The sequence below is a fragment of the Diadema antillarum genome, unplaced genomic scaffold, assembly GCF_040938485.1.
Source record: "Diadema antillarum isolate AM-2024a unplaced genomic scaffold, OU_Dant_1.0 scf00000025, whole genome shotgun sequence".
NCBI lineage: Eukaryota > Metazoa > Echinodermata > Echinoidea > Diadematoida > Diadematidae > Diadema > Diadema antillarum.
This window is the reverse complement of record NW_027270914.1, coordinates 3,979,466-3,990,048: the sequence shown is the minus strand read 5'-3', so window position 1 is coordinate 3,990,048 and position 10,583 is coordinate 3,979,466. Positions and strand designations below refer to the sequence as shown.

Here is a 10,583-nt window from a genome sequence, read left to right as displayed (position 1 = left end):
AAGTTTGGTAAAATCTGTTTATCCGTTCATAAGGAATTATGAGATGAGCCTTGTTTTATATTTTTTCCCTTCTGACCTTTGACCTCAAGGCGCTAAAGTTAAATCGTTTCTTTCTTACCTCATTATGTACACATCCTGCAAGTTTGGGGAAAATTCGTTGGTCCGTTTTAAAGTCACCTTCAACAGACAAACAAATTTACGGAACCGAAGACACAGGCCTTTTAACCTTCGCCGGCCATTGGTTTCACTTACTGACACTGATGGGGGAGGTACTTTAATAGTGCATGTTATAGCGATGCATTAGTAAGCCTACTTGGGTAGAACTCCAAACACTAATTCATCTCGGTCTTAAAAGGGACGGCCTTGGTGAAACAAAACATCACTCGGGATAATTTAGTACTTTTCGATCTATAATCCAGTAAAGTGATTGATAGAACATGCACTATTCGTTTGTTATTATGATAATTCACTGTTGACATGGTGACGGCATCTACTTTCATCTGAGAAATCTGCCTCATTTTGGTAAGCCAAATTTGTATAGCTCCGTCAGCTGGAAGAAACACTACAAGCGAATTATAAGTAACGGGTATCCTGACAAAATCTGCATTTACGTTGGATGTATGTGTAACCTTAGCTAAAACTAAGCTCTATCTAAGTCTATCATTTAACAAACTGCACAGAAAAGATTCCAGGGTAGCAACAAGATAGAATGTATAATAACATAAATAAAGTTTCTTTTTTCCTCTGTGGAAGTGACAACCCCACTTGCAGCGTCTCCATATTATACTGTTTTCTTCTTTGAATTTATGTCATTCCTATACAAAGCTACACTATAAAAAAAAAACAGAAGAAAAATGGTGTTTTTTTTTTTCTTTCACGTATGAGGGTGATTCCATAAGTTTTAAATTTGCCAATTATATAATATGATGATGACATGGCATTGAAAAAAAAAAGTCATTCATGCATACCTACATACTACACTACAGTTTTGACATGATTTGCAGAAGAACAGCTTTGCTAGAGCAAATTGCAGTGCTTAAATAAAATAAACTGAAACTGAAACTGAATGGTTTGTTATACTTAAAAGAGAAACATGATTCTTTCATTACAATTGTAAAAAAACAAAAAAAAATTGTGGGTACTACAATATTAACAAAAATCATTCATTGGGCATTTTGAACCAACCAATATAGGAAACCTATTTTGATGGGAACGTTTCTTTGCATTTATTCTTCTTCTCTCGAGTAGAAATAAAACAACTTACTTCACTGTAAACAATTAAACAAGATATGACCAAAATTACAATGGAACAAAGCAAAAATCCAGTCGTCATTTAACACTTCAGCATAATTGGTATAAGATATTTATGGTTGTATCAATCCTTAAAAAATGAGAGATAAAATTTTTACAAGTGTATACGTCAACTTTGAGAGAATAGTTACAACATTGCTCTGCAAAATGTTAGCTATTCATTATAAATTGAACCTAATGAAATTAGCCAAATCGTATTACATTCAACAAAAAGCTGTAATGCACAAAATTACATTTTTAACACAGATATACACTTTATCTTTTCTTTTTATTACGTCTTTTTTAATCCTAAACGCAAAATTAAACAGCCTGTGAAAAGAACATAAAGTATTTTAGGACACAGTGTTCCTTTGCCATGAAATTTAAACTTGTTAGCGCCAACAAAGGCAGAAATTCAAGTCTTTGAATGCAAACGTCTTACCTGTATTTCCTAAATTCTCGGTCTGCGTCGCAACGCAGTTGTATACAAACCAGAATGATGCTTTCTAAAGTGAATGGCAGAGATCAACTTTCCTAAAGCGTTATCACTCATATGTCATCGGTAGTGCTCAGGTCTCTGTATACGGGGATAGAGTTGTGGAGCCGTATCATTATTCGTAAACCGCTTATGTGAAAAGGGTGTGACCGATGGGTGAAATATCATTCCGCTCTGAAAACTGACGATGTCATAGAAAATTGTAACGACAAAAAACAACAAACGAATACTACAATGAAGATGATTTTCCTTCTATATTTCGTAAACTTACCACTATTATATTCTCCTGTACCATTTGATGTGCATAGCTTGATGGGCACAGCTTGTTACAATACATTCATTCAAGAGCCAGAGGACTACATTACACGCGGATGAACCAAGTTGTTAAACATAACTGAAGGCTTTTATTTACAAGCATTGAAATTATCATCATTATGGAAAATAACGACAGACAAAATATAAAGACGAGCAAATCTAGAGATGAATGCTCAATAAAAACAAAGAAAATGCCATATTCTTTTTGGTATATTTTTAAAACGCAACTAACCGATCCAGCTTCAAATGTAAATTCAAACGTGAAGTCAGAGCAGAGTGAAGTGTTTCCGCCTTGCGACCAATTGGACTGCATGAAAGACCCGGATGGAAGATCAGCTATAGTGCACTTGAATATGAGCTATATTGTACAGAAAATCGCGCTGAAGGCCGCTTTCTTGTGAGCTGATGAAATGGCAGCAGAAAACGTGTGGGCAAAGCCATTTTTGTGCTTGTCAGCTGAAGAAACTTGGAAATGGCACTCACCAGAAAATTGCGCTGGAAGTCTTTTTCTTGTGCGTGTGTGTGTGTGTGTGTGTGTGTGTGCGTGTGCTTGTGAGTGTTTCGCTTGTCATCTGAAGAAACCCGAAAGTGGCACCAGAAACTGCCCCCCCCCCCCCACACACACACACACTTTTAAAAACGCAGCGCCGGTCCTGCATGTCAAAAGTTTGTCATCATTAACACGTTTCATACCACTGATCTCTATCAACTTTATAGAGATCAGTGTTTCATACCCAACCAACTATCCAGAGGTTACAATCGATTACCACTTTGTAGGATTGTTTGCCAAACATAATCTACAGCTACCGCAGGCAGTCGGCATGATCAAGCCGTTAATATGCATATTTTATATTGATAATGCTGGCATCATTGCGGGCAATTCGGTGGCAGATTGGGCGCTACAGATTTGATAGCAGAATTGACAAGAAACAGCGTTCAGAATAAGATATTTACGTCAGGCTCCAAAAGGTCTCTTGGCTGTGCCACTTGGTTTCACGTTCACTCCTTCCATTGCATTTTTTTTTCTTTTGCCTCATCTGAGGATTTATTCAGGATTCCATTCAAAATACACAATCAAAATGATATCGTAACGATGTCACTTAAAAATGATGCAAGCACAATCGTGTATTAGAGGTTCAACAATTCGTTTGGTAACAATTGTTCATTTCTCCGTAGTGTTCTTCTATATGTTTCATACAACACTGTATTTCTATTCTCGTTCTAATTTCTCTCATAAGCACATGCTTTAAAAAACAACTTCTTTTATCATTACTGGTTTCATTCCGTTTCAAAATAAGCTTATAAATACTCCAAAATGCTATTGTCAAAAACAAACTATACTGACTCTTACACTGTATTTTCAGCAAATGTGAAACGTTGATATTTGTTACTGTTGCATGGTATACATCATGTAACAAACTCCTTACGTATAAAAGAAAATTTTCATTAAGTTTGCATTCAATGAAAGCATGAACAATGTCTTCTTTTACGTTGCAGTTCGGGCACAAATCATCATGACTTAAACCCCATTTGAATAGAGTACTTCTCACTGGCAATAAGTTATACAACAATTTCAAATTAAATTCTTGTAATTTGTTTTCTTTTATATATTCTAAGTTATATCTGAATACACTGGCCCAATCAGCTTGGAAGTGAAACTTGTTCTCCCAATATAAGGAACATGTATTAGTGAACAAATTTTTTGAAGGTATCAAATTATACAATGCCTTGCTGCTTAGATCCATAATAAAAACTACTTTTTTGAAACACATACACTTGGTATACACAATACTGTTTCCTTTCTGATATAACTATCAAACATTTCCTTATGTATCATGTTATACCATTCTAATGGTATTGCTTTTTGTAATGTTGCATAATCAAAAATTGCAGTACATTTTCTTCTTTTAAAATTAATTTCTGACATAATGTATTCAAAAGACCGGAAACCATTTTATTGTTACTAAATCTCCAAAATAGAGTATACCACTTTCATACCAATCTTTATAAAACAGCGAATGCTTGTCAAACAATATAAGTTTGTTATACCAAATAATCTGATTTAAAACATCAGTTGACCCACTGTTTACACTGTTGATATCTTTCACTGTAGTACAATATCGGATTTGTTCCCATGCCTGTAAATTTCTTTATAAAACTTTGGAACTTTCTTATCAATACCATTAATATTACTCGTGTTATAGTTACAATTCAGCAGCAAAATAATACCCCCTAGCAAATCAAACCAGTAAGAGCACATTATTTTCCATATAGCTCTTGAGTCATTGAGAAAACGAGCCAGCCATTTCAACCGAAAACTTAGCAATTGTTTTTGTATATTCATCATCTTTGTTTTATCTTTGCTGAAATCTTCTGTAATAATACTTCGCTTTAATTTTTCATTTTTTCTTTTCCATATAAACTTAAAAACCATATTTTCCAAAATCTTCAAAAATTTAAACGGTATTGAATGTACCATCATCAGATGAATAACTTGACTAAGAGCTAAGCTTTTTAAAACAATAACTCGTCCAAAGATGGTTAAACTTCTCTTTGTCCAACTGTCAAGAATTTTTTGCAACTTGAATAATTTTTGCTCCCTATCTAACTCCAAAGCTGCATCATTATTGGGATGAATATAATGTCCCAAATATCTAACTGGTTTACTCGACCACTTCAAATAAAACTTATCTAAATTCCAACGTTCACTCTGTTTACCCAACCAAATCATAAATGTTTTATCTTTGTTACTCTTTGGACCTGCTTCATCTCCAAAAAAATATAACTCTTTTAAAATTTCCTCTAACGATTTTTCATCTTGAACAAAAAACAAGGTATCATCAGCATATTGTAACAGTTTAAGTTGAAAATCATAGCCTGCTAATTACATTGGCCGAATACTTCTGTTTTCTCTGATGCTGTTGGCCATGAATTCAGCTGCTAAAATGAATAATAATGATGACAGTGGACATCCTTGTCGGACTCCTCTTTCAACATTAAAACTTTCGGATATCCAACCATTAATCAATACAGAGCTCGATATGTGCGTGTAAAGAGTACGAATCCATTTTCGAAATGATTCGCCAAAATTTAGTCTTTCTAGACACAAACTCAAAAATTCTATATCCAAAACATCAAATGCCTTAGCAAAGTCTGCTAGCATTATTGCTCCAGTTTTACCGCTTTTCATAACATATTCAATGATATCTTTCGTTAACCTTACATTGCAGGCAGCTAAGCGGCCCTTTAAGTATCCTGTCTGAGTGTCATTCACAATACAGCCAATGACCTTTTGTACCCTTACAGCCAAAACTGCTGCTATTATCTTATAGTCACAGTTGAGTAAAGTGATGGATCTCCAGTTTTTCAGCTGTTGACTGTCACCTTTTTGAAATAACAATGTGATGAGACCTTTTCTTTGGGTATTTGACATCATTCCAGATAAATAATTTTCATTCAAGGCTTCTACGAGAAACGCATGTATTCTCGGCCAGAACACCTGATAAAACTCTGCAGAAATTCCATCTAGACCGGGTGCCTTATCTTTTTACATTGCAAATACAGCTTTTTTACATTCTTCTTGTGTGAGTAACCCTTCACACATTACCTTATTTTCATCAGAGAGACGTTTGATATTTTGTGAACAGGTATAACTTTTCATACTTTTTCTGGTTTGTGTTCCTTTTTTGTATAATTTTGAATAAAAATCAACAATCTCTTTCAGTATCTTTTCATTTCCTTCAATTATACGATTATCCTTATCACATTTCAAATGTGCAATTTCTTTTTTCTTTACATTCATCTTTTCTAAGTTCAAAAAGTACTTCGTGCTTTTTTCTCCTTTCTCAATCCACTTTGTTCGAGCTCGTATACCAGCTCCCTTGGCTTCATATTTATAAATCTTCTCCGATTTCTCTTTTACATCAGAATAAGAACTTAATACCTCTTCATTACACTCATTCAAATCAATACATTTTCCAAGTTGAGCTAGTTTTGCTTCTAGTGACAATTTGGAGTCTTTCTTTCCAAGTGCCTTTTTCTTACAATATTTCTGTGAAAATTCACGAACTTGAACTTTAAACATTTCCCATCTCATTTGCACAGGCAAACAGTTTGTTGAAAATGAGTCTATAATTTTGAAAATTCCATTTTGGTAATCTTTATCAAATAAAATATCATTATTGATTTTCCAATAACCTGGGCCTCTAATGTTTTGTTTAATACACAGTTTGATTGATATTGCGTTGTGGTCAGACCTAATGGCTGGTCGGATGTCAGTACACATTATTTTTCCTTTAATTTTTTTCGTCACCAGCCAAAAATCTAATCTAGAAGCCCTCTTCAAAGATACATTCCGCCAGGTGAATTGTTTCAAGTCTTGATGCATTGATCTCCAAACATCAATCAAAACATACTTTTTCATTATCTTTTTAAGATTTACAGGTCTTCTATAATATTTGTTCTTCGATCCTTGCACGTCTTTGCTTATATTCAAAACACAATTCCAATCTCCTCCTAAGATCAGTTCGCAATCACATGTATAATGCTTACGTAATTCAGAGTTCAATCCATGAAAGAAACTCTCTCTGTATTGCTTTTGCGTTGGCGCATACACATTGATTAACATGAGATTAGTTTCTTGAACTTTTGCTCTGAGTAATAGTAGTTGACCGTTCAAGGTACATTTTACTACAATATTTTGAGCATCAAGTCTATCATTAAATAAAATTGAAACTCCTCGTGAATGATTTGATCCATGCGCAAAGAAGCACGGACCCCGCCATTCACTTCTGACAATTGATTCAAAATCACTGCACCAGTATGTCTTTTGAAAAAATACAATATCTGCCTTCTGGTGCTTACACCAAAGAAAAACTTGACTTCTTGTGTCTTTATTTCTTAAACCTCTTGCATTTAAACTGATTATATGACAGTTCGCCATTTAGATAAAGGGAAAAGAGAACACAAGTATATTCTTTATCATTTCACTCATCTCTTCTTTGGCACTTTTTTCGAAGATTTCTGCTTCCGTTTCGTTTGTTTCACTTTCCTTTCTTTTGTTGCCCGTTTAGGTAGTTCCGGTGACTCAGCGGAGAGATCAGACAACGCTTCCACGCCGTCGTCTTCGCTCGATGATTCTTCGCTCGAAGCTTCCGAGTGTATGCGAGGGTCGGTAATCTCCGACCAGTCTGCTGCGAGGTCAGTGACAGGCTCTGTCGGCGTGGGAGTTGAAATTTCTCCGTTGGACTTGTCAGCGGACTGTCGCGGCTGTGATGCGTTGCGATCCCCGACTAGGTATTGCGTAATCTTGGGCTGAATGTGCGTCTGGTTGTCATGGAGTGATTGACGAGCACTCGCTGTACTTGCGGCTTGTCGACCCGATGCGATCAGCTGTTCGATCAAGTGCACTGGGGGTGTAGCAGCAGAGGCTGATGCCGACGGGGAAGGCGATGCTGCTGGCATCGGTCCATGTTCGCTGGCGTCTCTGGTCGGCGAGGTGGGCGGGGTCTCGAAGGAGCATTCCTGTTGCAGGTGTCCGGGTTGTTTACATCGTCGACAGACGATGGGGTTGCTGCATTGCGACCGGTGATGCCCTGCATTCAAACAACGTGAGCACATGAGGGTTGCCCTTGCAGGTGGTACAATCTGGCCATAGTGGTAGACTTTGGCTTTAAAAATACCAAAGTTCATGTCTCGAGGCAGGGCTTCGATGGATGCTGTATGTAGACTATCCGGTTGCCGGTCAAGCAGTCAGTGAGCAGACCATCTACACGGAGACGTTCACGGATGGGGGCACCGAGGACCTTGTGTTTGCATTTTTCTAGTTCATCGGTGATGACAGAGTCGAGAACTGAAAGTGGTATGTCTCTGATGAGGAGACGTAGACTGTTTTCTTTCCCAGCTGTGATGAAAGGGTTTTAGTCATACACTGCGACATTGGCATTTCTGATGTTCAAGCCATTTGTTATCAGTTTCATTCTTGACTCCCGATTTTCCACGTACAGCCTCTATAGACCACGAATTCTCTGTATCCCCTTAATTTCTCGTCCTTGCACACTACGGATGAGGCATTTGTACATGTCCTCGTTTGACATTCCCTTCTCAATCACTGATGGTATGTCTTTATTTTTCAGGAAGACTGGCTTACCTCCAAGCTGTTCCTCAGGTTTCGCAGAAGGGAAAGCATGGGCCGCTTTCTCGACGTATGACGTGTCACTGCGTGCCGCCATTTTCAAAGTCAGGATCCGTGTGCTGCAGTTCAAATCAAATCCTGCTATTTTCTATTTCAGAGTTGTCATCCACCATTCCAGTAAGCACAAAGGATTCACAAGTGTTCCAATATAATCTTCAGTCACAAATTTCTTTCCAAAACAGTTTCTATGATTGCAGATTTAGAGGTTTTCACCGCAGAGAAAAATCGTCGTAACAATTTCAGAGTCGGTGAAGAGCGCCCTCCCTTCCATTGCAGATAGCCAGGAGGTCTTGTCAAACAGCTAGTTCACACATAGCTCATGCTTACAGTGGTACAATGACCTTTTTTTCTTAATAGTTGGTTATGCTATGGATTTACTACACACATGTAATATCAGTGAATGTCTGTGATTGATCTCATCATCACCTGATTATGTGCATCCTAATATTACATTTAAGGCGATTTCACATCAGCCCGATAAAAATCCCGGCTCGAGATATTTTCGCGATCGCATATTAGCGCGCTATTTAATTTCCTATTTACATCAGCCCGAACATTATCAAATAGCGCGCTAGTTCGCATTAATTATCCTGCTATTTCGGAAATTTCCCGAGTTGGACTCGAGAAATTTTCTCAATCAAATAACGCGCTAGTTTGTATTCACATTATCAAATAGCGCGCTATTTCGTGATCGCGTTAATTTCCCAAGTCAGAAAATAGTAATAGTGTACATTTTATAAAGCGCCTTTTCCATTGGATGCAAAGCGCTATGACATGTCATCCCTGGTCGCCATAAGAGATAAGATATATGTGACTGTGCACCTCAAAACGAACATAAAGTCGCACACACTGATTTTGCGTGAGGACTGAAAATAAGTGAAATGGGTCAACCTAGCCAAACTTGACTTTTTCATATTTTCTGAAAGAACGGGTCTTCTTTTACATTATGCTAAAATTTGGTATCATAAAACGGGCAGGAAAGTGTGTTTTTTTAGCAGTTTATCTCGAACATTTTTGGTAGAATAGTGTGATTAGGTGTGTCTTTAGAATCCCTTTTTCATTTCTGAAAAACCTTGTCCACACTCTTCACTTTCAACTCTAATAACATTTGAAAGAATAGTGCTACTGCATTGAAAGTTGGCATTAATTATGGACAGAATGTGTTAATGAGGCACGCTTAATTTCAGTTTAATTTGATAATCCCTTCATTGTTGTTACTCTGGTGGTTTACTTCCTGCTTTTTATCCCATTCATCGCACAGCCAGCACGGTTTGGTAAAGATTAAGCGCTTGATTAGACACTGCACTTAAGAGCCTCTGTTCTCAGTTCACACTTTTCCTGAGTTTGTGCTTTCTTTCCAATATTTAGATAGGTTAGGAGAGTCCATTTGATTCGAGTTATACATCATTTTAAAGCTTAAAGTCTGCTCTTTTAGAATATGGTCTTAACTAAAAATTCAAAAAAGCAGAGTTGATTCTACTCACGTCAGCCTGACTTGGACTATCAAAATGAACATTTAGATCCCCATCTATTACCAACTTTCCTGGAAGCAGATTCAGTTCCTGGACAAAACCCTCAAACTCTGCAATGAATGTGGAAGTTTTAAATCCGTTCTTTGCTGATGGTGGAGGCCTGTAAATGATCACATAGTGCAATGTCCGGGAAATGTTAGACACAATAGCATATTCAAACGTAGAAACATTAAGTGTATGTAAAACATCCTTATTGTGTACACGTGTACAAGTTTGAGGTCCTTCTTTGCAAGGATACCGATGATGCCCTGGATCGATGGTTGCTGAACGAGATACATTGATGAAAGTGTACCCAGGTGGAGTCAATTCTCCAGTGACGATTGTTTCCTCGGCAGGGAGCCACGTCTCAGAGAGAAACAGCACATCTATGTCCTTCTCAAGAACAAAGTCACACACAAAGTGACTCTTATTACAAACAGAGTGAGCATTCCAATATACTACCTTGAGAATATCTATATACATCAACAGTTTTACAAGCTTGACTGGATGGGCTGACATGTTTGAATTCACGTCTATGCATGTGACAGCCAGCCCGCTTGCCTCTTGCATGGAATATGCCATTTTCTTTCAAGACATTGTAAGCTTCTACAGGGATTGTCCTGCCTGCATGACCTCTTAGAGAAAAAAGCTGTGATCTGGTGTACTTGAAAGAGGTAGAAAGTCTCGGCTGAATGGCTCCATTGTTGCAGCAGTAGTCCATGGGCCAAGACCCGAAAAATGGGTTGTTGGTACCATCTGAGGTGGCACAACCTTTTTG

At 37.4% G+C, this 10,583-nt stretch overlaps 1 pseudogene; it reads right to left on the bottom strand.

Annotated features, from left to right (window-relative positions):
- Positions 1-7,090: 7,090 nt before the first annotated feature.
- On the bottom strand, positions 7,091-8,551 carry LOC139733765 (uncharacterized; annotated as a pseudogene).
- Between the last annotated feature and the right edge of the window lie 2,032 nt (positions 8,552-10,583).